The sequence below is a fragment of the Conger conger genome, chromosome 8 (assembly GCF_963514075.1).
Source record: "Conger conger chromosome 8, fConCon1.1, whole genome shotgun sequence".
Lineage (NCBI taxonomy): Eukaryota > Metazoa > Chordata > Actinopteri > Anguilliformes > Congridae > Conger > Conger conger.
In genome coordinates, this window is record NC_083767.1 from 35561972 (window position 1) to 35589278 (window position 27307).

Consider the following 27307-nt stretch of genomic DNA (forward strand, 5'->3'; position numbering starts at 1 on the left):
ATCTAGTTCTCGTGCTTCAGATCTGAAGAAATGCACAGGTGTTTTTGTCTGTCTTTGCGCTGTGAAAAGGCAACTCAGTCATGTAGGTCTAAGCTGATGTCTGGCAGACAAAAAGCCACTACGTAGAAGAGGATATGAACAGCTAAAAAGAAAACTTGCACTGGTACACGAAAACAGGATATCTGAGGTGTGGAATAAGGTTGTATGGACCGATGAGTGTAAATATGAGATCACTGAATTGCTGCTGTTTACAAAGGACCTGGAAATTCACAGTATCGATAACCCAAATATGTCAGTATTTGCTGGGAGAGGAAATGGCTTCCATAGGTGAATGAAGAACACTCCAGAGAAAGGCTCCTGACAATTGTTTTCACCAGATGAGGGTACGAATGAAAGCCTGGATTGGGTGGCGTTCACCTCAAACATACATCAAGCTCCATGGAACCCAAAAGCTCCAGTTCGACGAGGATGGGATTCGAACCCACACGTGCAGAGCACAATGGATTAGCAGCCCATCGCCTTAACCACTCGGCCACCTCGTCTTAGACCGCTGACATGCACTGTAGTATGAAAGATTATTACAAGATTCAAAGAAACTGGGACTCAAAGCAACCAATGAAGAACAGGTAGACCAGCAAAACTATCATCATTTCAAATAAACTATGAATAATGTATGTTCAATGAAAAGGAAAAAATCTAGTTCTCGTGCTTCAGATCTGAAGAAATGCACAGGTGTTTTTGTCTGTCTTTGCGCTGTGAAAAGGCAACTCAGTCATGTAGGTCTAAGGTGATGTCTGGCAGACAAAAAGCCACTACGTAGAAGAGGATATGAACAGCTAAAAAGAAAACTTGCACTGGTACACGAAAACAGGATATCTGAGGTGTGGAATAAGGTTGTATGGACCGATGAGTGTAAATATGAGATCACTGAATTGCTGCTGTTTAAAAAGGACCTGGAAATTCACAGTATCGATAACCCAAATATATCAGTATTTGCTGGGAGAGGAAATGGCTTCCATAGGTGAATGAAGAACACTCCAGAGAAAGGCTCCTGACAATTGTTTTCACCAGATGAGGGTACGAATGAAAGCCTGGATTGGGTGGCGTTCACCTCAAACATACATCAAGCTCCATGGAACCCAAAACCTCCAGTTCGACAAGGATGGGATTCGAACCCACGCGTGCAGATCACAATGGATTAGCAGTCCATCGCCTTAACCACTCTGCCACCTCGTCTTAGACCGCTGAAATACACTGTAGTATGAGAGATTAGTACAAGATTCAAAGAAACTGGGACTCAAAGCAACCAATGAAGAACAGGTTGACCAGCAAAACTATCATCATTTCAAAAAAACTCTGAATAATGTATGTTCAATGAAAAGGAAAAAATCTAGTTCTCGTGCTTCAGATCTGAAGAAATGCACAGGTGTTTTTGTCTGTCTTTGCGCTGTGAAAAGGCAACTCAGTCATGTAGGTCTAAGCTGATGTGTGGCAGACAAAAAGCCACTACGTAGAAGAGGATATGAACAGCTAAAAAGAAAACTTGCACTGGTACACGAAAACAGGATATCTGAGGTGTGGAATAAGGTTGTATGGACCGATGAGTGTAAATATGAGATCACTGAATTGCTGCTGTTTACAAAGGACCTGGAAATTCACAGTATCGATAACCCAAATATATCAGTATTTGCTGGGAGAGGAAATGGCTTCCATAGGTGAATGAAGAACACTCCAGAGAAAGGCTCCTGACAATTGTTTTCACCAGATGAGGGTACGAATGAAAGCCTGGATTGGGTGGCGTTCACGTTAGACATACATCAAGCTCCATGGAACCCAAAAGCTCCAATTCGACGAGGTTGGGATTCGAACCCATGCATGCAGAGCACAATGGATTAGCAGTCCATCGCCTTAACCACTCGGCCACCTCGTCTTAGACCGCAGAAATACACTGTAGTATGAAAGATTATTACAAGATTCAAAGAAACTGGGACTCAAAGCATCCAATGAAGAACAGGTAGACCAACAAAACTATTATCATTTCAAATAAACTATGAATAATGTATGTTCAGTGAAAAGGAAAAAATCTAGTTCTTCTCGTGCTTCAGATCTGAAGAAATACACAGGTGTTTCTGTCTGTCTTTGCGCTGTGAAAAGGCAACTAAATCATGTAGGTCTAAGGTGATGTCTGACAGACAAAAAGCCACTACGTAGAAGAGGATATGAACAGCTAAAAAGAAAACTTGCACTGGTACACGAAAACAGGATATCTGAGGTGTGGAATAAGGTTGTATGGACCGATGAGTGTAAATATGAGATCACTGAATTGCTGCTGTTTACAAAGGACCTGGAAATTCACAGTATCGATAACCCAAATATGTCAGTATTTGCTGGGAGAGGAAATGGCTTCCATAGGTGAATGAAGAACACTCCAGAGAAAGGCTCCTGACAATTGTTTTCACCAGATGAGGGTACGAATGAAAGCCTGGATTGGGTGGCGTTCACCTCAAACATACATCAAGCTCCAGGGAACCCAAAAGCTCCAGTTCGACAAGGATGGGATTCGAACCCACGCGTGCAGAGCACAATGGATTAGCAGTCCATCGCCTTAACCACTCGGCCACCTCGTCTTAGACCGCTGAAATACACTGTAGTATGAAAGATTATTACAAGATTCAAAGAAACTGGGACTCAAAGCAACCAATGAAGAACAGGTAGACCAGCAAAACTATCATCATTTCAAATAAACTATGAATAATGTATGTTCAATGAAAAGGAAAAAATCTAGTTCTCGTGCTTCAGATCTGAAGAAATGCACAGGTGTTTTTGTCTGTCTTTGCGCTGTGAAAAGGCAACTCAGTCATGTAGGTCTAAGGTGATGTCTGGCAGACAAAACGCCACTACGTAGAAGAGGATATGAACAGCTAAAAAGAAAACTTGCACTGGTACACGAAAACAGGATATCTGAGGTGTGGAATAAGGTTGTATGGACCGATGAGTGTAAATATGAGATCACTGAATTGCTGCTGTTTAAAAAGGACCTGGAAATTCACAGTATCGATAACCCAAATATATCAGTATTTGCTGGGAGAGGAAATGGCTTCCATAGGTGAATGAAGAACACTCCAGAGAAAGGCTCCTGACAATTGTTTTCACCAGATGAGGGTACGAATGAAAGCCTGGATTGGGTGGCGTTCACCTCAAACATACATCAAGCTCCATGGAACCCAAAACCTCCAGTTCGACAAGGATGGGATTCGAACCCACGCGTGCAGATCACAATGGATTAGCAGTCCATCGCCTTAACCACTCTGCCACCTCGTCTTAGACCGCTGAAATACACTGTAGTATGAGAGATTAGTACAAGATTCAAAGAAACTGGGACTCAAAGCAACCAATGAAGAACAGGTTGACCAGCAAAACTATCATCATTTCAAAAAAACTCTGAATAATGTATGTTCAATGAAAAGGAAAAAATCTAGTTCTCGTGCTTCAGATCTGAAGAAATGCACAGGTGTTTTTGTCTGTCTTTGCGCTGTGAAAAGGCAACTCAGTCATGTAGGTCTAAGCTGATGTGTGGCAGACAAAAAGCCACTACGTAGAAGAGGATATGAACAGCTAAAAAGAAAACTTGCACTGGTACACGAAAACAGGATATCTGAGGTGTGGAATAAGGTTGTATGGACCGATGAGTGTAAATATGAGATCACTGAATTGCTGCTGTTTACAAAGGACCTGGAAATTCACAGTATCGATAACCCAAATATATCAGTATTTGCTGGGAGAGGAAATGGCTTCCATAGGTGAATGAAGAACACTCCAGAGAAAGGCTCCTGACAATTGTTTTCACCAGATGAGGGTACGAATGAAAGCCTGGATTGGGTGGCGTTCACGTTAGACATACATCAAGCTCCATGGAACCCAAAAGCTCCAATTCGACGAGGTTGGGATTCGAACCCATGCATGCAGAGCACAATGGATTAGCAGTCCATCGCCTTAACCACTCGGCCACCTCGTCTTAGACCGCAGAAATACACTGTAGTATGAAAGATTATTACAAGATTCAAAGAAACTGGGACTCAAAGCATCCAATGAAGAACAGGTAGACCAACAAAACTATTATCATTTCAAATAAACTATGAATAATGTATGTTCAGTGAAAAGGAAAAAATCTAGTTCTTCTCGTGCTTCAGATCTGAAGAAATACACAGGTGTTTCTGTCTGTCTTTGCGCTGTGAAAAGGCAACTAAATCATGTAGGTCTAAGGTGATGTCTGACAGACAAAAAGCCACTACGTAGAAGAGGATATGAACAGCTAAAAAGAAAACTTGCACTGGTACACGAAAACAGGATATCTGAGGTGTGGAATAAGGTTGTATGGACCGATGAGTGTAAATATGAGATCACTGAATTGCTGCTGTTTACAAAGGACCTGGAAATTCACAGTATCGATAACCCAAATATGTCAGTATTTGCTGGGAGAGGAAATGGCTTCCATAGGTGAATGAAGAACACTCCAGAGAAAGGCTCCTGACAATTGTTTTCACCAGATGAGGGTACGAATGAAAGCCTGGATTGGGTGGCGTTCACCTCAAACATACATCAAGCTCCAGGGAACCCAAAAGCTCCAGTTCGACAAGGATGGGATTCGAACCCACGCGTACAGAGCACAATGGATTAGCAGTCCATCGCCTTAACCACTCGGCCACCTCGTCTTAGACCGCTGAAATACACTGTAGTATGAAAGATTATTACAAGATTCAAAGAAACTGGGACTCAAAGCAACCAATGAAGAACAGGTAGACCAGCAAAACTATCATCATTTCAAATAAACTATGAATAATGTATGTTCAATGAAAAGAAAAAAATCTAGTTCTCGTGCTTCAGATCTGAAGAAATGCACAGGTGTTTTTGTCTGTCTTTGCGCTGTGAAAAGGCAACTCAGTCATGTAGGTCTAAGCTGATGTGTGGCAGACAAAAAGCCACTACGTAGAAGAGGATATGAACAGCTAAAAAGAAAACTTGCACTGGTACACGAAAACAGGATATCTGAGGTGTGGAATAAGGTTGTATGGACCGATGAGTGTAAATATGAGATCACTGAATTGCTGCTGTTTACAAAGGACCTGGAAATTCACAGTATCGATAACCCAAATATATCAGTATTTGCTGGGAGAGGAAATGGCTTCCATAGGTGAATGAAGAACACTCCAGAGAAAGGCTCCTGACAATTGTTTTCACCAGATGAGGGTACGAATGAAAGCCTGGATTGGGTGGCGTTCACCTCAAACATACATCAAGCTCCATGGAACCCAAAAGCTCCAGTTCGACGAGGATGGGATTCGAACCCACACGTGCCGAGCACAATGGATTAGCAGCCCATCGCCTTAACCACTCGGCCACCTCGTCTTAGACCGCTGACATGCACTGTAGTATGAAAGATTATTACAAGATTCAAAGAAACTGGGACTCAAAGCAACCAATGAAGAACAGGTAGACCAGCAAAACTATCATCATTTCAAATAAACTATGAATAATGTATGTTCAATGAAAAGGAAAAAATCTAGTTCTCGTGCTTCAGATCTGAAGAAATGCACAGGTGTTTTTGTCTGTCTTTGCGCTGTGAAAAGGCAACTCAGTCATGTAGGTCTAAGGTGATGTCTGGCAGACAAAAAGCCACTACGTAGAAGAGGATATGAACAGCTAAAAAGAAAACTTGCACTGGTACACGAAAACAGGATATCTGAGGTGTGGAATAAGGTTGTATGGACCGATGAGTGTAAATATGAGATCACTGAATTGCTGCTGTTTACAAAGGACCTGGAAATTCACAGTATCGATAACCCAAATATGTCAGTATTTGCTGGGAGAGGAAATGGCTTCCATAGGTGAATGAAGAACACTCCAGAGAAAGGCTCCTGACAATTGTTTTCACCAGATGAGGGTACGAATGAAAGCCTGGATTGGGTGGCGTTCACCTCAAACATACATCAAGCTCCATGGAACCCAAAAACTCCAGTTCGACGAGGATGGGATTCGAACCCACGCGTGCAGAGCACAATGGATTAGCAGTCCATCGCCTTAACCACTCGGCCACCTCGTCTTAGACCGCTGAAATACACTGTAGTATGAAAGATTATTACAAGATTCAAAGAAACTGGGACTCAAAGCAACCAATGAAGAACAGGTAGACCAGCAAAACTATCATCATTTCAAATAAACTATGAATAATGTATGTTCAATGAAAAGAAAAAAATCTAGTTCTCGTGCTTCAGATCTGAAGAAATGCACAGGTGTTTTTGTCTGTCTTTGCGCTGTGAAAAGGCAACTCAGTCATGTAGGTCTAAGCTGATGTGTGGCAGACAAAAAGCCACTACGTAGAAGAGGATATGAACAGCTAAAAAGAAAACTTGCACTGGTACACGAAAACAGGATATCTGAGGTGTGGAATAAGGTTGTATGGACCGATGAGTGTAAATATGAGATCACTGAATTGCTGCTGTTTACAAAGGACCTGGAAATTCACAGTATCGATAACCCAAATATATCAGTATTTGCTGGGAGAGGAAATGGCTTCCATAGGTGAATGAAGAACACTCCAGAGAAAGGCTCCTGACAATTGTTTTCACCAGATGAGGGTACGAATGAAAGCCTGGATTGGGTGGCGTTCACCTCAAACATACATCAAGCTCCATGGAACCCAAAAGCTCCAGTTCGACGAGGATGGGATTCGAACCCACACGTGCCGAGCACAATGGATTAGCAGCCCATCGCCTTAACCACTCGGCCACCTCGTCTTAGACCGCTGACATGCACTGTAGTATGAAAGATTATTACAAGATTCAAAGAAACTGGGACTCAAAGCAACCAATGAAGAACAGGTAGACCAGCAAAACTATCATCATTTCAAATAAACTATGAATAATGTATGTTCAATGAAAAGGAAAAAATCTAGTTCCTCTCGTGCTTCAGATCTGAAGAAATGCACAGGTGTTTTTGTCTGTCTTTGCGCTGTGAAAAGGCAACTCAGTCATGTAGGTCTAAGGTGATGTCTGGCAGACAAAAAGCCACTACGTAGAAGAGGATATGAACAGCTAAAAAGAAAACTTGCACTGGTACACGAAAACAGGATATCTGAGGTGTGGAATAAGGTTGTATGGACCGATGAGTGTAAATATGAGATCACTGAATTGCTGCTGTTTAAAAAGGACCTGGAAATTCACAGTATCGATAACCCAAATATATCAGTATTTGCTGGGAGAGGAAATGGCTTCCATAGGTGAATGAAGAACACTCCAGAGAAAGGCTCCTGACAATTGTTTTCACCAGATGAGGGTACGAATGAAAGCCTGGATTGGGTGGCGTTCACCTCAAACATACATCAAGCTCCATGGAACCCAAAACCTCCAGTTCGACAAGGATGGGATTCGAACCCACGCGTGCAGATCACAATGGATTAGCAGTCCATCGCCTTAACCACTCGGCCACCTCGTCTTAGACCGCTGAAATGCACTGTAGTATGAAAGATTATTACAAGATTCAAAGAAACTGGGACTCAAAGCAACCAATGAAGAACAGGTAGACCAGCAAAACTATCATCATTTCAAATAAACTATGAATAATGTATGTTCAATGAAAAGGAAAAAATCTAGTTCTCGTGCTTCAGATCTGAAGAAATGCACAGGTGTTTTTGTCTGTCTTTGCGCTGTGAAAAGGCAACTCAGTCATGTAGGTCTAAGGTGATGTCTGGCAGACAAAAAGCCACTACGTAGAAGAGGATATGAACAGCTAAAAAGAAAACTTGCACTGGTACACGAAAACAGGATATCTGAGGTGTGGAATAAGGTTGTATGGACCGATGAGTGTAAATATGAGATCACTGAATTGCTGCTGTTTACAAAGGACCTGGAAATTCACAGTATCGATAACCCAAATATGTCAGTATTTGCTGGGAGAGGAAATGGCTTCCATAGGTGAATGAAGAACACTCCAGAGAAAGGCTCCTGACAATTGTTTTCACCAGATGAGGGTACGAATGAAAGCCTGGATTGGGTGGCGTTCACCTCAAACATACATCAAGCTCCATGGAACCCAAAAGCTCCAGTTCGACGAGGATGGGATTCGAACCCACGCGTGCAGAGCACAATGGATTAGCAGTCCATCGCCTTAACCACTCGGCCACCTCGTCTTAGACAGCTGAAATGCACTGTAGTATGAAAGATTATTACAAGATTCAAAGAAACTGGGACTCAAAGCAACCAATGAAGAACAGGTAGACCAGCAAAACTATCATCATTTCAAATAAACTATGAATAATGTATGTTCAATGAAAAGGAAAAAATCTAGTTCTCGTGCTTCAGATCTGAAGAAATACACAGGTGTTTCTGTCTGTCTTTGCGCTGTGAAAAGGCAACTCAATCATGTAGGTCTAAGGTGATGTCTGACAGACAAAAAGCCACTACGTAGAAGAGGATATGAACAGCTAAAAAGAAAACTTGCACTGGTACACGAAAACAGGATATCTGAGGTGTGGAATAAGGTTGTATGGACCGATGAGTGTAAATATGAGATCACTGAATTGCTGCTGTTTACAAAGGACCTGGAAATTCACAGTATCGATAACCCAAATATGTCAGTATTTGCTGGGAGAGGAAATGGCTTCCATAGGTGAATGAAGAACACTCCAGAGAAAGGCTCCTGACAATTGTTTTCACCAGATGAGGGTACGAATGAAAGCCTGGATTGGGTGGCGTTCACCTCAAACATACATCAAGCTCCATGGAACCCAAAAGCTCCAGTTCGACGAGGATGGGATTCGAACCCACGCGTGCAGAGCACAATGGATTAGCAGTCCATCGCCTTAAGCACTCGGCCACCTCGTCTTAGACCGCTGAAATGCACTGTAGTATGAAAGATTATTACAAGATTCAAAGAAACTGGGACTCAAAGCAACCAATGAAGAACAGGTAGACCAGCAAAACTATCATCATTTCAAATAAACTATGAATAATGTATGTTCAATGAAAAGGAAAAAATCTAGTTCTCGTGCTTCAGATCTGAAGAAATGCACAGGTGTTTTTGTCTGTCTTTGCGCTGTGAAAAGGCAACTCAGTCATGTAGGTCTAAGCTGATGTGTGGCAGACAAAAAGCCACTACGTAGAAGAGGATATGAACAGCTAAAAAGAAAACTTGCACTGGTACACGAAAACAGGATATCTGAGGTGTGGAATAAGGTTGTATGGACCGATGAGTGTAAATATGAGATCACTGAATTGCTGCTGTTTACAAAGGACCTGGAAATTCACAGTATCGATAACCCAAATATATCAGTATTTGCTGGGAGAGGAAATGGCTTCCATAGGTGAATGAAGAACACTCCAGAGAAAGGCTCCTGACAATTGTTTTCACCAGATGAGGGTACGAATGAAAGCCTGGATTGGGTGGCGTTCACCTCAAACATACATCAAGCTCCATGGAACCCAAAAGCTCCAGTTCGACGAGGATGGGATTCGAACCCACACGTGCCGAGCACAATGGATTAGCAGCCCATCGCCTTAACCACTCGGCCACCTCGTCTTAGACCGCTGACATGCACTGTAGTATGAAAGATTATTACAAGATTCAAAGAAACTGGGACTCAAAGCAACCAATGAAGAACAGGTAGACCAGCAAAACTATCATCATTTCAAATAAACTATGAATAATGTATGTTCAATGAAAAGGAAAAAATCTAGTTCCTCTCGTGCTTCAGATCTGAAGAAATGCACAGGTGTTTTTGTCTGTCTTTGCGCTGTGAAAAGGCAACTCAGTCATGTAGGTCTAAGGTGATGTCTGGCAGACAAAAAGCCACTACGTAGAAGAGGATATGAACAGCTAAAAAGAAAACTTGCACTGGTACACGAAAACAGGATATCTGAGGTGTGGAATAAGGTTGTATGGACCGATGAGTGTAAATATGAGATCACTGAATTGCTGCTGTTTAAAAAGGACCTGGAAATTCACAGTATCGATAACCCAAATATATCAGTATTTGCTGGGAGAGGAAATGGCTTCCATAGGTGAATGAAGAACACTCCAGAGAAAGGCTCCTGACAATTGTTTTCACCAGATGAGGGTACGAATGAAAGCCTGGATTGGGTGGCGTTCACCTCAAACATACATCAAGCTCCATGGAACCCAAAACCTCCAGTTCGACAAGGATGGGATTCGAACCCACGCGTGCAGATCACAATGGATTAGCAGTCCATCGCCTTAACCACTCGGCCACCTCGTCTTAGACCGCTGAAATGCACTGTAGTATGAAAGATTATTACAAGATTCAAAGAAACTGGGACTCAAAGCAACCAATGAAGAACAGGTAGACCAGCAAAACTATCATCATTTCAAATAAACTATGAATAATGTATGTTCAATGAAAAGGAAAAAATCTAGTTCTCGTGCTTCAGATATGAAGAAATGCACAGGTGTTTTTGTCTGTCTTTGCGCTGTGAAAAGGCAACTCAGTCATGTAGGTCTAAGGTGATGTCTGGCAGACAAAAAGCCACTACGTAGAAGAGGATATGAACAGCTAAAAAGAAAACTTGCACTGGTACACGAAAACAGGATATCTGAGGTGTGGAATAAGGTTGTACGGACCGATGAGTGTAAATATGAGATCACTGAATTGCTGCTGTTTAAAAAGGACCTGGAAATTCAAAGTATCGATAACCCAAATATATCAGTATTTGCTGGGAGAGGAAATGGCTTCCATAGGTGAAGAACACTCCAGAGAAAGGCTCCTGACAATTGTTTTCACCAGATGAGGGTACGAATGAAAGCCTGGATTGGGTGGCGTTCACCTCAAACATACATCAAGCTCCATGGAACCCAAAAGCTCCAGTTCGACGAGGATGGGATTCGAACCCACGCGTGCAGAGCACAATGGATTAGCAGTCCATCGCCTTAAGCACTCGGCCACCTCGTCTTAGACCGGTGAAATGCACTGTAGTATGAAAGATTATTACAAGATTCAAAGAAACTGGGACTCAAAGCAACCAATGAAGAACAGGTAGACCAGCAAAACTATCATCATTTCAAATAAACTATGAATAATGTATGTTCAATGAAAAGGAAAAAATCTAGTTCTCGTGCTTCAGATCTGAAGAAATACACAGGTGTTTCTGTCTGTCTTTGCGCTGTGAAAAGGCAACTCAATCATGTAGGTCTAAGGTGATGTCTGACAGACAAAAAGCCACTACGTAGAAGAGGATATGAACAGCTAAAAAGAAAACTTGCACTGGTACACGAAAACAGGATATCTGAGGTGTGGAATAAGGTTGTATGGACCGATGAGTGTAAATATGAGATCACTGAATTGCTGCTGTTTACAAAGGACCTGGAAATTCACAGTATCGATAACCCAAATATGTCAGTATTTGCTGGGAGAGGAAATGGCTTCCATAGGTGAATGAAGAACACTCCAGAGAAAGGCTCCTGACAATTGTTTTCACCAGATGAGGGTACGAATGAAAGCCTGGATTGGGTGGCGTTCACCTCAAACATACATCAAGCTCCATGGAACCCAAAAGCTCCAGTTCGACGAGGATGGGATTCGAACCCACGCGTGCAGAGCACAATGGATTAGCAGTCCATCGCCTTAACCACTCGGCCACCTCGTCTTAGACCGCTGAAATGCACTGTAGTATGAAAGATTATTACAAGATTCAAAGAAACTGGGACTCAAAGCAACCAATGAAGAACAGGTAGACCAGCAAAACTATCATCATTTCAAATAAACTATGAATAATGTATGTTCAATGAAAAGGAAAAAATCTAGTTCCTCTCGTGCTTCAGATCTGAAGAAATGCACAGGTGTTTCTGTCTATCTTTGCGCTGTGAAAAGGCAACTCAGTCATGTAGGTCTAAGCTGATGTCTGGCAGACAAAAAGCCACTACGTAGAAGAGGATATGAACAGCTAAAAAGAAAACTTGCACTGGTACACGGAAACAGGATATCTGAGGTGTGGAATAAGGTTGTATGGACCGATGAGTGTAAATATGAGATCACTGAATTGCTGCTGTTTACAAAGGACCTGGAAATTCACAGTATCGATAACCCAAATATATCAGTATTTGCTGGGAGAGGAAATGGCTTCCATAGGTGAATGAAGAAGACTCCAGAGAAAGGCTCCTGACAATTGTTTTCACCAGATGAGGGTACGAATGAAAGCCTGGATTGGGTGGCGTTCACCTCAAACATACATCAAGCTCCATAGAACCCAAAAGCTCCAGTTCGACGAGGATGGGATTCCAACCCACGCGTGCAGAACACAAAGGATTAGCAGTCCATCGCCTTAACCACTCGGCCACCTCGTCCTAAACCGCTGAAATTCACTGGAGTATGAAAGATTATTGCAAGATTCAAAGAAACTGGGACTCAAAGCAACCAATGAAGAACAGGTAGACCAGTAAAACTATCATCATTTCAAATAAACTATGAATAATGTATGTTCAATGAAAAGGAAAAAATCTAGTTCCTCTCGTGCTTCAGATCTGAAGAAATGCACAGGTGTTTTTGTCTGTCTTTGCGCTGTGAAAAGGCAACTCAGTCATGTAGGTCTAAGGTGATGTCTGGCAGACAAAAAGCCACTACGTAGAAGAGGATATGAACAGCTAAAAAGAAAACTTGCACTGGTACACGAAAACAGGATATCTGAGGTGTGGAGTAAGGTTGTTTGGACCGATGAGTGTAAATATGAGATCACTGAATTGCTGCTGTTTACAAAGGACCTGGAAATTCACAGTATCGATGACCCAAATATATAAGAATTTGCTGGGAGAGGAAATGGCTTCCATAGGTGAATGAAGAACACTCCAGAGAAAGGCTCCTGACAATTGTTTTCACCAGATGAGGGTACGAATGAAAGCCTGGATTGGGTGGCGTTCACCTCAAACAAACATCAAGCTCCATGGAACCCAAAAGCTCCATTTCGACAAGGATGGGATTCGAAACCACGCATGCAGAGAACAATGGATTAGCAGTCCATCGCCTTAACCACTCGGCCAACTCGTCTTAAACCGCTGAAATGCACTGGAGTATGAAAGATTATTGCAAGATTCAGAGAAACTCGCACTCAAAGCAACCAATGAAGAACAGGTAGACCACCAAATCTATCATCATTTCAATTAAACTATGAATAATGTATGTTCAATGAAAAGGAAAAAATCTAGTTCTTCTCGTGCTTCAGATCTGAAGAAATGCACACGTGTTTCTGTCTGTCTTTGCGCTGTGAAAAGGCAACTCAATCATGTAGGTCTAAGGTGATGTCTGGCAGACAAAATGCCACTACGTAGAAATGGATATGAACAGCTAAAAAGAAAACTTGCACTGGTACACGAAAACAGGATATCTGAGGTGTGGAATAAGGTTGTATGGACCGATGAGTGTAAATATGAGATCACTGAATTGCTGCTGTTTACAAAGGACCTGGAAATTCACAGTATCGATAACCCAAATATATCAGTATTCTCTGGGAGAGGAAATGGCTTCCATAGGTAAATGAAGAATAGTCCAGAGAAAGGCTCCTGACAATTGTTTTTACCAGATGAGGGTACGAATGAAAGCCTGGATTGGGTGGCGTTCACCTCAAACATACATCAAGCACCATGGAACCCAAAAGCTACATTTCGACCAGGATGGGATTCGAACTCATGCGTGCAGAGCACAATAGATTAGCAGTCCATCGCCTTAACCACTCTGCCACCTCGTCGAAAACTGCTGGAATTCACTGGAGTATGAAAGATTATTGCAAGATTCAAAGAAACTGGGACTCAAAGCAACCAATGAAGAACAGGTAGACCAGCAAAACTATCATCATTTCAAATAAACTATGAATAATGTATGTTCAATGAAAAGGAAAAAATCTAGCTCCTCTCGTGCTTCAGATCTGAAGAAATGCACAGGTGTTTCTGACTATCTTTGCGCTGTGAAAAGGCAACTCAATCATGTAGGTCTAAGGTGATGTCTGGCAGACAAAAAGTCATTACGTAGAAGAGGATATGAACAGCTAAAAAGAAAACTTGCACTGGTCCACGAAAACAGGATATCTGAGGTGTGGAATAAGGTTGAATGGACCGATGAGTGTAAATATGAGATCACTGAATTGCTGCTGTTTACAAAGGACCTGGAAATTCACAGTATCGATAACCCAAATATATCAGTTTTCGCTGGGAGAGGAAATGGCTTCCATAGGTGAATGAAGAAGACTCCAGAGAAAGGCTCCTGACAATTGTTTTCACCAGATGAGGGTACGAATGAAAGCCTGGATTGGGTGGCGTTCACCTCAAACATACATCAAGCTCCATGGAACCCAAAAGCTCCAGTTCGACGAGGATGGGATTCCAACCCACGCGTGCAGAGCACAATGGATTAGCACTCCATCGCCTTAACCACTCGGCCACCTCGTCCTAAACCGCTGATATTCACTGGAGTATGAAAGATTATTGGCAGATTCAAAGAAACTGGGACTCAAAGCAACCAATGAAGAATATGTAGACCAACAAAACTATCATCATTTCAAATAAACTACGAATAATGTATGTTCAATGAAAAGGAAAAAATCTAGTTCCTCTCGTGCTTCAGATCTGAAGAAATGCACAGGTGTTTCTGTCTATCTTTGCGCTGTGAAAAGGCAACTCAATCATGTAGGTCTTAGGTGATGTCTGGCAGACAAAAAGTCACTACGTAGAAGAGGATATGAACAGCTAAAAAGAAAACTTGCACTGGTACACGAAAACAGGATATCTGAGGTGTGGAATAAGGTTGTATGGACCGATGAGTGTAAATATGAGATCACTGAATTGCTGCTGTGTACAAAGGACCTGGAAATTCACAGAATCGATAACCCAAATATATCAGTATTCGCTGGGAGAGGAAATGGCTTCCATAGGTGAATGAAGAACACTCCAGAGAAAGGCTCCTGACAATTGTTTTCACCAGATGAGGGTACGAATGAAAGCCTGGATTGGGTGGCGTTCACCTCAAACATACATCAAGCTCCATGGAACCCAAACGCCCCAGTTCGACGAGGATGGGATTCGAACCCACACGTCCATCGCCTTAACCACTCGGCCACCTCGTCCTAAACTGCTCGTCTTCACGGGAGTATGAAAGATTATTGCAAGATTCAAAGAAACTGGGACTCAAAGCAACCAGTGAAGAACAGGTTGACCAAAAAACTATCATCATTTCAAATAAACTATGAATAATGTATGTTCAATGAAACGGAAAAAATCTAGTTCTTCTCGTGCTTCAGATCTGAAGAAATGCACAGGTGTTTCTGTCTATCTTTGCGCTGTGAAAAGGAAACTCAATCATGTAGGTCTAAGGTGATGTCTGGCAGACAAAAAGCCACTACGTAGAAGAGGATATCTGAGGTGTGGAATAAGGTTGTATGGACCGATGAGTGTAAATATGAGATCACTGAATTGCTGCTGTTTACAAAGGACCTGGAAATTCACAGTATCGATAACCCAAATATATCAGTATTTGCTGGGAGAGGAAATGGCTTCCATAGGTGAATGAAGAAGACTCCAGAGAAAGGCTCCTGACAATTGTTTTCACCAGATGAGGGTACGAATGAAAGCCTGGATTGGGTGGCGTTCACCTCAAACATACATCAAACTCCATGGAACCCAAAAGCTCTATTTCGACAAGGAGGGGATTCGAACCCACGCGTGCAAGACGCAATGGATTAGCAATCCATCACCTTAACCACTCGGCCACCTCGTCCTAAACCGGTGAGACTCACTGGAGTATGAAAGATTATTGCAAGATTCAAAGAAACTGGGACTCAAAGCAACCAATGAAGAACATGTAGACCAACAAAACTATCATCATTTCAAATAAACTATGAATAATGTATGTTCAATGAAAAGGAAAAAATCTAGTTCTTCTCGTGCTTCAGATCTGAAGAAATGCACAGGTGTTTCTTTCTGTCTTTGCGCTGTGAAAAAGCAACTCAATCATGTAGGTCTAAGGTGATGTCTGGCAGACAAAAAGCCACTACGTAGAAGAGGATATGAACAGCTAAAAAGAAAATTTGCACTGGTACACGAAAACAGGATATCTGAGGTGTGGAATAAGGTTGTATGGACCGATGAGTGTAAATATGAGATCACTGAATTGCTGCTGTTTACAAAGGACCTGGAAATTCACAGTATCGATAACCCAAATATATCAGAATTTGCTGGGAGAGGAAATGGCTTCCATAGGTGAATGAAGAACAGTCCAGAGAAAGGCTCCTGACAATTGTTTTTACCAGATGAGGGTACGAATGAAAGCCTGGATTGGGTGCCGTTCACCTCAAACTTACATCAAGCTACATGGAACCCAAAAGCTCCATTTCGACGAGGTTGGGATTCGAACCCATGCATGCAGAGCACAATAGATGAGCGGTCCATCGCCTTAACCACTCGGCCACCTCGTCCCAAACTGCTGGAATACACTGGAGTATGAAAGATTATTGCAAGATTCTAAGAAACTGGGACTCAAAGCAACCAATGAAGAACAGGTAGACCAGCAAAACTATCATCATTTTAAATGAACTATGAATAATGTATGTTCAATGAAAAGGAAAAAATCGAGTTCCTCTCGTGCTTCAGATCTGAAGAAATGCACAGGTGTTTCTGACTATCTTTGCGCTGTGAAAAGGCAACTCAATCATATAGGTCTAAGGTGATGTCTGGCAGAAAAAAAACCACTACGTAGAAGAGGATATGAACAGCTAAAAAGAAAACTTGCACTGGTACACGAAAACAGGATATCTGAGGTGTGGAATAAGGTTGTTTGGACCGATGAGTGTAAATATGAGATCACTGAATTGCTGCTGTTTACAAAGGACCTGGAAATTCACAGTATCGATAACCCAAATATATCAGAATTTGCTGGGAGAGGAAATGGCTTCCATAGGTGAATGAAGAACACTCCAGAGAAAGGCTCCTGACAATTGTTTTCACCAGATGAGGGTACGAATGAAAGCCTGGATTGGGTGGCGTTCACCTCAAACATACATCAAGCTCCATGGAACCCAAAAGCTCCATTTCGACAAGGATGGGATTCGAAACCACGCGTGCAGAGAACAATGGATTAGCAGTCCATCACCTTAACCACTCTGCCAACTCGTCTTAAACCGCTGAAATGCCCTGGAGTATGAAAGATTATTGCAAGATTCAGAGAAACTTGCACTCAAAGCAACCAATGAAGAACAGGTAGACCTGCAAATCTATCATCATTTCAATTAAACTATGAATAATGTATGTTCAATGAAAAGGAAAAAATCTAGTTCTTCTCGTGCTTCAGATCTGAAGAAATGCACACGTGTTTCTGTCTGTCTTTGCGCTGTGAAAAGGCAACTCAATCATATAGGTCTAAGGTGATGTCTGGCAGACAAAAAGCCACTACGTAGAAATGGATATGAACAGCTAAAAAGAAAACTTGCACTGGTACACGAAAACAGGATATCTGAGGTGTGGAATAAGGTTGTATGGACCGATGAGTGTAAATATGAGATCACTGAATTGCTGCTGTGTACAAAGGACCTGGAAATTCACAGTATCGATAACCCAAATATATCAGTATTTGCTGGGAGAAGAAATGGCTTCCATAGGTGAATGAAGAACACTCCAGACGATTGTTCTCACCAGATGAGGGTACGAATGAAAGCCTGGATTGGGTGGCGTTCACCTCAAACATACATCAAGCTCCATGGAACCCGAAAGCTCCAGTTCGACGATGATGGGATTCGAACCCACGCGTGCAGAGCACAACGGATTAGCAGTCCATCGCCTTAACCACTCGGCCACCTCGTCCTAAACCGTTGAAGTCCACTGGAGTATGAAAGATTATTGCAAGATTCAAAGAAACTGGGACTCAAAGCAACCAATGAAGAACAGGTAGACCAGCAAAACTATCATCATTTCAAATAAACTATGAATAATGTATGTTCAATGAAAAGGAAAAAATCTAGTTCCTCTCGTGCTTCAGATCTGAAGAAATGCACAGGTGTTTCTGTCTATCTTTGCGCTGTGAAAATGCAACTCAATCATGTAGGTCTAAGGTGATGTCTGGCAGACAAAAAGCCACTACGTAGAAGAGGATATGAACAGCTAAAAAGAAAACTTGCTCTGGTACACGAAAACAGGATATCTGAGGTGTGGAATAAGGTTGTATGGACCGATGAGTGTAAATATGAGATCACTGAATTGCTGCTGTTTACAAAGGACCTGGAAATTCACAGTATCGATAACCCAAATATATCAGTATTTGCTGGGAGAAGAAATGGCTTCCATAGGTGAATGAAGAACACTCCAGACGATTGTTCTCACCAGATGAGGGTACGAATGAAAGCCTGGATTGGGTGGCGTTCACCTCAAACATACATCAAGCTCCATGAAACCCAAAAGCTCCAGTTCGACGAGGATGGGATTCTAACCCAGGCGTGCAGAGCACAACGGATTAGCAGTCCATCGCCTTAACCACTAGGCCACTTCGTCCTAAACAGCTGATGTCCACTGGAGTATGAAAGATTATTGCAAGATTCAAAGAAACTGGGACTCAAAGCAACCAATGAAGAACAGGTAGACCAGCAAAACTATCATCATTTCAAATAAACTATGAATAATGTATGTTCAATGAAAAGGAAAAAATCTAGCTCCTCTCGTGCTTCAGATCTGAAGAAATGCACAGGTGTTTCTGACTATCTTTGCGCTGTGAAAAGGCGACTCAATCATGTAGGTCTAAGGTGATGTCTGGCAGACAAAAAGTCATTACGTAGAAGAGGATATGAACAGCTAAAAAGAAAACTTGCACTGGTCCACGAAAACAGGATATCTGAGGTGTGGAATGAGGTTGTATGGACCGATGAGTGTAAATATGAGATCACTGAATTGCTGCTGTTTACAAAGGACCTGGAAATTCACAGTATCGATAACCCAAATATATCAGTATTTGCTGGGAGAGGAAATGGCTTCCATAGGTGAATGAAGAAGACTCCAGAGAAAGGCTCCTGACAATTGTTTTCACCAGATGAGGGTACGAATGAAAGCCTGGATTGGGTGGCGTTCACCTCAAACATACATCAAGCTCCATGGAACCCAAAAGCTCCAGTTCGACGAGGATGGGATTCCAACCCACGCGTGCAGAGCACAATGGATTAGCACTCCATCACCTTAACCACTCGGCCACCTCGTCCTAAACCGCTGATATTCACTGGAGTATGAAAGATTATTGGAAGATTCAAAGAAACTGGGACTCAAAGCAACCAATGAAGAACATATAGACCAACAAAACTATCATCATTTCAAATAAACTATGAATAATGTATGTTCAATGAAAAGGAAAAAATCTAGTTCCTGTCGTGCTTCAGATCTGAAGAAATGCACAGGTGTTTCTGACTATCTTTGCGCTGTGAAAAGGCAACTCAATCATGTAGGTCTAAGGTGATGTCTGGCAGACAAAAAGTCATTACGTAGAAGAGGATATGAACAGCTAAAAAGAAAACTTGCACTGGTCCACGAAAACAGGATATCTGAGGTGTGGAATAAGGTTGTATGGACCGATGAGTGTAAATATGAGATCACTGAATTGCTGCTGTTTACAAAGGACCTGGAAATTCACAGTATCGATAACCCAAATATATCAGTATTCGCTGGGAGAGGAAATGGCTTCCATAGGTGAATGAAGAAGACTCCAGAGAAAGGCTCCTGACAATTGTTTTCACCAGATGAGGGTACGAATGAAAGCCTGGATTGGGTGGCGTTCACCTCAAACATACATCAAGCTCCATGGAACCCAAAAGCTCCAGTTCGACGAGGATGGGATTCCAACCCACGCTTGCAGAGCACAATGGATTAGCACTCCATCGCCTTAACCACTCGGCCACCTCGTCCTAAACCGCTGATATTCACTGGAGTATGAAAGATTATTGGAAGATTCAAAGAAACTGGGACTCAAAGCAACCAATGAAGAACATGTAGACCAACAAAACTATCATCCTTTCAAATAAACTATGAATAATGTATGTTCAATGAAAAGGAAAAAATCTAGTTCCTCTCGTGCTTCAGATCTGAAGAAATGCACAGGTGTTTCTGACTATCTTTGCGCTGTGAAAAGGCAACTCAATCATGTAGGTCTAAGGTGATGTCTGGCAGACAAAAAGTCATTACGTAGAAGAGGATATGAACAGCTAAAAAGAAAACTTGCACTGGTCCACGAAAACAGGATATCTGAGGTGTGGAATAAGGTTGTATGGACCGATGAGTGTAAATATGAGATCACTGAATTGCTGCTGTTTACAAAGGACCTGGAAATTCACAGTATCGATAACCCAAATATATCAGTATTCGCTGGGAGAGGAAATGGCTTCCATAGGTGATTGAAGAACACTCCAGAGAAAGGCTCCTGACAATTGTTTTCACCAGATGAGGGTACGAATGAAAGCCTGGATTGGGTGGCGTTCACCTCAAACATACATCAAGCTCCATGGAACCCAAAAGCTCCAGTTCGACGATGATGGGATTCGAACCCACGCGTGCAGAGCACAACGGATTAGCAGTCCATCGCCTTAACCACTCGGCCACCTCGTCCTAAACCGTTGAAGTCCACTGGAGTATGAAAGATTATTGCAAGATTCAAAGAAACTGGGACTCAAAGCAACCAATGAAGAACAGGTAGACCAGCAAAACTATCATCATTTCAAATAAACTATGAATAATGTATGTTCAATGAAAAGGAAAAAATCTAGTTCCTCTCGTGCTTCAGATCTGAAGAAATGCACAGGTGTTTCTGTCTATCTTTGCGCTGTGAAAATGCAACTCAATCATGTAGGTCTAAGGTGATGTCTGGCAGACAAAAAGCCACTACGTAGAAGAGGATATGAACAGCTAAAAAGAAAACTTGCTCTGGTACACGAAAACAGGATATCTGAGGTGTGGAATAAGGTTGTATGGACCGATGAGTGTAAATATGAGATCACTGAATTGCTGCTGTTTACAAAGGACCTGGAAATTCACAGTATCGATAACCCAAATATATCAGTATTCGCTGGGAGAGGAAATGGCTTCCAAAGGTGAATGAAGAACACTCCAGAGAAAGGCTCCTGACGATTGTTTTCACCAGATGAGGGTACGAATGAAAGCCTGGATTGGGTGGCGTTCACCTCAAACATACATTAAGCTCCATGGAACCCAAAAGCTCCTGTTCGACGAGGATGGGATTTGAACACACGCGTGCAGTGCACAATGGATTAGCAGTCCATCACCTTCACCACTCGGCCACCTCGTCCTAAACCACGGAAATTCACTGGAGTGGGAAAGATTATTACAAGATTCAAAGAAACTGGGACTCAAAGCAACCAATGAAGAACAGGTAGACCAGCAAAACTATCATCATTTCAAATAAACTATGAATAATGTATGTTCAATGAAAAGGAAAACATCTAGTTCTTCTCGTGGTTCAGATCTGAAGAAATGCACAGGTGTTTCTGTCTGTCTTTGCGCTGTGAAAAGGCAACTCAATCATGTAGGTCTAAGGTGATGTCTGGCAGACAAAAAGCCACTACGTAGAAGAGGATATGAACAGCTAAAAAGAAAACTTGCACTGGTACACGAAAACAGGATATGTGAGGTCTGGAATAAGGTTGTATGGATCGATGAGTGTAAATATGAGATCACTGAATTGCTGCTGTTTACAAAGGACCTGGAAATTCACAGTATCGATAACCCAAATATATCAGTATTCGCTGGGAGAGGAAATGGCTTCCATAGGTGAATGAAGAACACTCCAGACAATTGTTTTCACCAGATGAGGGTACGAATGAAAGCCTGGATTGGGTGGCGTTCACCTCAAACATACCTCAAGCTCCATGGAACCCAGAAGCTCCAGTTCGACGAGGATGGGATTCGAACCCACGCGTGCAGAGCACAATGGATGAGCAGTCCATCGCCTTAACCACTCGGCCACCTCGTCCTAAACCGCTTGTGGTGTCTAAGAAACGACAGAGTCCAAATCTTCAATTTGTTGAAAAACATCTTCGCAAGGGAAAAGACGACACCAGGCAGCAAGATTTTCAGGAAAATCAGACTTTATTAGCACACGTGCATAAAGCCGGATCAGCTCTCCAGAACTGAACCCCGACTGGCATTTGTACACCCATTTTGTACACAGTTACTCGACCTACAACTCCTCAAACCTCATTCTGGCAAATCACCCACACTTTTCTTATCGTAACTCCTCCCAACGCTCCTCCCACAACGTCATTGTGGCAAATTGCCAACGGTCCTTATGCTCTGCCAACTCTGTACAAAGTTCAGGGCATTCTGCCAACTACGTGTCCTCACTTCACCCCGCACCTGCTCTTGGCAAACTACCAGACCTCATAAAGTTCTGGATGCCCTCCCTCTAACACGTCATCCATACACGTCACTCTGTATCTTTCGCTTTTATAAGACAAACTAAGCAGCAGTAATCATTGAAAATATACAAACAAACTAAACATTTCATTAATATTCACTTCTAATATACTTTTCTAATATACAGACATACTAAACATTTGATTAATTATTCTCTTCTAAGGGAATAAATGTACGTAGCATTCTTTGCTTTCAACAGTTTTCACTGTGGTTTCTTGCGTTTTCATAAGCTCAGCTATAATTAATGTTCTAGTTCAAATAGATACACTCCTGGCATAAAACATCGAGAGTCCCGGAGAAATCAGCTGTACAGTCATATCTTGCTCTGCCCGTGTCCTTGACAGTTTGGTCTACACAGTTCAAGACGGGCCCCCCCCCCTGCCAGCTGGCTGGGCTCACTGTGTAATCCTAGCACAATTTAGCAGTTAATCAGTTTGAAACTATACAGGGTACATATCATACTTAAATACAGATATATTGATAAACTTTTAGCACACATCGTCGAGAGTTTTGGAGGAACCAGCCTGCTCACTAAGGCGGAGTCTGATTTTGACTTGTGATTGGTTATCATGCTTTTAGGAGGGAGATCTTTCGTTCTGTGAATTTTCCCCTACATTCCCCCCTTTCGGGGTCAAAACCTATGGCCCCGAATATCTCCCTTGGCCAATGCACCATACTAAGTTGGGTTCCTGCACATCCCCAGCATCCAATTGCCTCAGACTCCTCAATATAACGGCGTTTCCATGGTTCCTCCAACACTCTCTGCACAAGTGCATCCCGCGTAATTTGACTGGCCATAGCCGTATCACAGCTGTATGTATTATCCTAAGTGACTCAACTATTAAAATTATCACACACTTCTTTTAATTTTGTTAACATGTTGATTCGTAGCACAAGGAATTGCCATAGTCCATGTAACAGGTGGGCTCCTGGATCCAACCAGTGGATGTGGTCTGCACGTCCCTCCACTGGTGAGCTGGCTTGATCTTCCAACCAGTGGATGTGGTCTGCACGTCCCTTCACTGATGAACCGGCTTGCAATTCTCGTACTGGGTCCGCTGGGGCACTGTTGGTGCTTCTGGCACTCCCAGCTGTAAGCTGGAATAAAGCGACCCTAAAAAACCTAAATCAAAATAACTACATACAACCCAGAAAAAACACTAGGCATGGAAATAAAGAACCATGAGACGCAGCTCAGGAAAAAACACAAACCAAAATACAAATACCGGGGACAACGTCCCTCACCCACAAGCTCACATGAGCAGGAAAATAAAATGAGACAAAGAACCTTTAGGAAGGTGTCTGGCTCTATGTGTTACTACTCTGTCTAAGTTCACCAAGTTTACTTTTATTTTTACTTTGATTATCTACTCCAATTAGAATCAGATAAATACCAGCTATCATAAATACTACCCCTACCAGCATCATCAAAATTGCGCTGACTCTGCTGCCCTTTCCACTGATTGGTTTGCCCACCATTCCCTGGCCCTCCCTTCATTTGGTTCCCACCCATTTGTAGTTCCCCCCCTTGTATATTACCTTGCATGGCCACTGGGTGAGGGATGCCGGAGAAGTTGTAGACCACCGCTGGCGGGGCGCCATCGGGCTGCTCCATGGTTCGGGTGTGGGGGGTGCTTTTGTTCTTTGGCTTCCAGCTCCTTCAGCTGCACAGTAGTTTTCTTTGAATGTCTTTTGCTTGATCTTCCAGCTTTTTTCCATCTTTTTGCTGTCTCTCTTCAGCATGCGCCACATGATCCACAAACTCCCTGTGTGTCATGGTGTTCAGTCCCACCACCTCATCGAGGCGGCACCCCACTCCTGGTGACATCCCCCCCCCGTATGGCTTTATGGCATTATGGGATCTGTTTGTGCGTCCCTTTCGGTTATCAGCCTCCACCTGCGCAGCACGTACATTGTCAAATGGCCCACTGTCCACTGCTGTAGGTTTGCATCTGGGCTCTGACAACGCCAGCCTGCTCGAATATGTCCAGCATTGTTTCCATCCCCACAACCTTCCCCAGGAGAGCCTTCAGGCCCCCCACAGCCAAGATTCGGCCAGTCATCTCCTCCACCAGCATCTTGAACCAGTGGCTCACTCCATTCTGTAACTCAGGGAGATTTGTTATTACATGTTGCATGTCTTGAGTGGACCAGGGAATGTATCGAGGGACAGCAGCCCTAATTAATAATGGCCCTACTATTTTGGGGAGCTCCTCCTTATCGCTAAACCGTATGGTTTCTGTGTTGTTCTTGTTTTATTAAATCAAAAGAAAAAAATAGTTTTGTATCAACCAGCCAAGTCCCTCTGCACCTGTTTTGACCCCCCTTCTCCACACTCCTCCTTCCCAAGGCCACACGTCATACGGAGGCGGAGTCGCCTCTTCGCTTCAGTTTCTACACGCCGCCATTACGCTCTCCTTCTCCTCTGCATATTTTTCTTATCAAATGGCCATTTTGCCGCAATTTTCTTAGTTCTTTTTTTGTTTCCACTTATCGGAGATAGTTTCTATCTCCTGTATACATTTAAGATACACCCCCACTATTATCTCAATCGCCGTTTTCTTTCCCTTTTTCATTTTCATATACTGCCCATAATACTTTTATATTATTATCTATTTATTTATATTTTTTTCCGCCTATTATTACCTATATTATTATGTCTTTAACCTTTATTTTCCCTATTATTATCTATATTATTATATATTTTATCTTTATTTTTCCGCCAGAGCCTGTATTTTCTCCCATTAATACTTTTATTCACCCTTTGCGTTTCTTATCTTACACATACATAAATAACGATTTTTACCTCCGTTGTCTCAATACAACGTTATATCCGCACACGCACAAGCATTCTAAGCCTCAGCACAGCGTTATTTTTACCTTTGTTGCCTCAATACAACATTATATTCGCACAAGCCTTCGAAGCATCAGCACAGTATTTTCTCTTACATCACAGCAATTTTTCTCTTACATCACACCTTGAGGTAACTACCTAGATATATCTTGCAGGATCCCCTTCTTGGGTTTCTTTCCTTCCAAGTCTCTGCCACCTCTTATCACATAACAACTTAAAACCGTTAGCAGCAACAATATAACTTCAGTCCGCAGTATCAATATACTTTTTAGACTTAATACAAGTTCTGCTAAAAAAACATTTTCCAACACAATTAATAAATTCCCACACCGTTTACTCACAGTTCGCCGCGCGCACGTTTCCTGAAAAGTTTGCTACGTTTTTCCCCTTAATTTAGTTGCCGGGTTAGTTATACGAGAGAATGTTGCCTCCAGCGTCCGGGAAAGGAGATCAGAGTCCTTGAATACTTTCATTCCCTGATAAGCTGCAGCTGCAGCCTATCAAAAAGTACTCTCCGCCCTGGTCTCCAGTCGCCGGGAGCTCTTTCTCTTTCGTATCCCGGACGAGCCCCCAAATGTCGTGTCTAGGAAACGACAGAGTCCAAATCTTCAATTTGTCGAAAAACATCTTCGCAAGGGAAAAGACGACACCAGGCAGCAAGATCTTCAGGAAAATCAGACTTTATTAGCACACGTGCATAAAGCCGGATCAGCTCTCCAGAACTGAACCCCGACTGGCATTTGTACACCCATTTTATACACAGTTACTCGACCTACAACTCCTCCTCAAACCTCATTCTGGCAAATCACCCACACTTTTCTGATCGTAACTCCTCCCAACGCTCCTCCCACAACGTCATTGTGGCAAATTGCCAACGGTCCTTATGCTCTGCCAACTCTGTACAAAGTTCAGGGCATTCTGCCAACTACGTGTCCTCACTTCACCCCGCACCTGCTCTTGGCAAACTACCAGACCTCATAAAGTTCTGGATGCCCTCCCTCTAACACGTCATCCATACACGTCACTCTGTATCTTTCGCTTTTATAAGACAAACTAAGCAGCAGTAATCATTGAAAATATACAAACAAACTAAACATTTCATTAATATTCACTTCTAATATACTTTTCTAGTATACAGACAGACTAAACATTTGATTAATTATTCTCTTCTAAGGGAATAAATGTACGTAGCATTCTTTGCTCTCATTTCAACAGTTTTCACTGTGGTTTCTTGCGTTTTCATAAGCTCAGCTATAATTAATGTTCTAGTTCAAATAGATACACTCCTGGCATAAAACATCGAGAGTCCCGGAGAAATCAGCTGTACAGTCATATCTTGCTCTGCCCGTGTCCTTGACAGTTTGGTCTACACAGTTCAAGACGGGCCCCCCCCCCCGCCAGCTGGCTGGGCTCACTGTGTAATCCTAGCACAATTTAGCAGTTAATCAGTTTGAAACTATACAGGGTACATATCATACTTAAATACAGATATATTGATAAACTTTTAGCACACATCGTCGAGAGTTTTGGAGGAACCAGCCTGCTCACTGAGGCGGAGTCTGATTTTGACTTGTGATTGGTTATCATGCTTTTAGGAGGGAGATCTTTCGTTCTGTGAATTTTCCCCTACACGCTGATATTCACTGGAGTATGAAAGATTATTGCAAGATTCAAAGAAACTGGGACTCAAAGCAACCAATGAAGAACAGGTAGACCAGCAAAACTATCATCATTTCAAAAAAACTATGAATAATGTATGTTCAATGAAAAGGAAAAAATCTAGTTCCTCTCGTGCTTCAGATCTGAAGAAATGCACAGGTGTTTCTAACCCAAATATATCAGTATTTGCTGGGAGAGGAAATGGCTTCCATAGGTGAATGAAGAACACTCCAGAGAAAGGCTCCTGACAATTGTTTTCACCAGATAAGTGTACGAATGAAAGCCTGGACTGGGTGGCGTTCACCTCAAACATACATATAGCTCCATGGAACCCAAAAGCTCCAGTTCGAC

The 27307-nt window shown here is 42.4% G+C and overlaps 6 non-coding genes across 6 annotated transcripts; all 6 read right to left on the bottom strand.

Moving 5' to 3' along the window:
- Positions 1-460: 460 nt before the first annotated feature.
- Positions 461-542, bottom strand: trnas-gcu (transfer RNA serine (anticodon GCU)). The gene has a single exon. It is a non-coding gene; the product is annotated as a tRNA-Ser (tRNA).
- A 2003-nt stretch (positions 543-2545) lies between these two features.
- On the bottom strand, positions 2546-2627 carry trnas-gcu (transfer RNA serine (anticodon GCU)). Its single transcript has one exon. It is a non-coding gene; the product is annotated as a tRNA-Ser (tRNA).
- Positions 2628-6018: 3391 nt separating this feature from the next.
- trnas-gcu (transfer RNA serine (anticodon GCU)) lies at positions 6019-6100 on the bottom strand. Its single transcript has one exon. It is a non-coding gene; the product is annotated as a tRNA-Ser (tRNA).
- Positions 6101-8103: 2003 nt separating this feature from the next.
- On the bottom strand, positions 8104-8185 carry trnas-gcu (transfer RNA serine (anticodon GCU)). The gene has a single exon. It is a non-coding gene; the product is annotated as a tRNA-Ser (tRNA).
- A 3387-nt stretch (positions 8186-11572) lies between these two features.
- Positions 11573-11654, bottom strand: trnas-gcu (transfer RNA serine (anticodon GCU)). The gene has a single exon. It is a non-coding gene; the product is annotated as a tRNA-Ser (tRNA).
- A 10264-nt stretch (positions 11655-21918) lies between these two features.
- Positions 21919-22000, bottom strand: trnas-gcu (transfer RNA serine (anticodon GCU)). Its single transcript has one exon. It is a non-coding gene; the product is annotated as a tRNA-Ser (tRNA).
- Between the last annotated feature and the right edge of the window lie 5307 nt (positions 22001-27307).